This window comes from Etheostoma cragini, unplaced genomic scaffold (genome assembly GCF_013103735.1).
Source record: "Etheostoma cragini isolate CJK2018 unplaced genomic scaffold, CSU_Ecrag_1.0 ScbMSFa_1200, whole genome shotgun sequence".
Lineage (NCBI taxonomy): Eukaryota > Metazoa > Chordata > Actinopteri > Perciformes > Percidae > Etheostoma > Etheostoma cragini.
Genome location: NW_023265231.1, coordinates 635 through 1277, shown reverse-complemented (window position 1 = coordinate 1277; position 643 = coordinate 635). Strand labels below are relative to the sequence as shown.

Genomic DNA, 643 nt, shown 5'->3' with positions numbered 1-643 from the left:
ACTTTTCTTGTTCCACATCCTGTGTGAACGCTTAGCTTACTAAATGACTTTAGTTAGCCAGTAATTGTTGTGTGCCTTTAATATCATAAGTGTTAATATTATGGAAGAAGCTGCCTGGCAAACCAATGTTGCCTTTCAGAGCAGTGGTTCCATAGTGTAATGGTAAGCACTCTGGATTTTGAATCCAGTGATCTGAGTTCAAATCTTGGTGGAACCTGGTTTTAAGCCAGAGTACTGGTGAAATAAAAAAATCAACCTCTACACTGTCCACATCTAGGCTAACGGGTAAAACGGGTTCTTGGCTGTTTGACTGAAAATAGTATGTTGGTGGTGGCATGATGAGCTGTGACCTGTACTTCATGTTAACTTGAAGGAGCTCCAAATTTAGACTTAGTTAAACATATTGAAAATATTTCCACAATGTTCACCCAATTACAATTTCAATGTAGGTGTTCTGTGTGTTCTTAAAATGGTGCTTTCTGCTGTAAACTTCTTTATTTTGTGTCAATACGGCTCTGTTTCTTTTTTTTAAGTACAAACTTGGCCTACATTTTGAAATGCATGCAGGTATACATGCATATAGGGGTATGTATGTTTTTAGGAAGCCATGCTTCAGTTGACTAAAAAGAGGAATTTAAACAAT

General features: G+C 37.0%; 1 non-coding gene across 1 annotated transcript; it reads left to right on the top strand.

The window, feature by feature from the left end:
• The first annotated feature begins 145 nt into the window (after positions 1–145).
• trnaq-uug lies at positions 146–217 on the top strand. The gene has a single exon. It is a non-coding gene; the product is annotated as a tRNA-Gln (tRNA).
• The last annotated feature ends 426 nt before the right edge of the window (positions 218–643 follow it).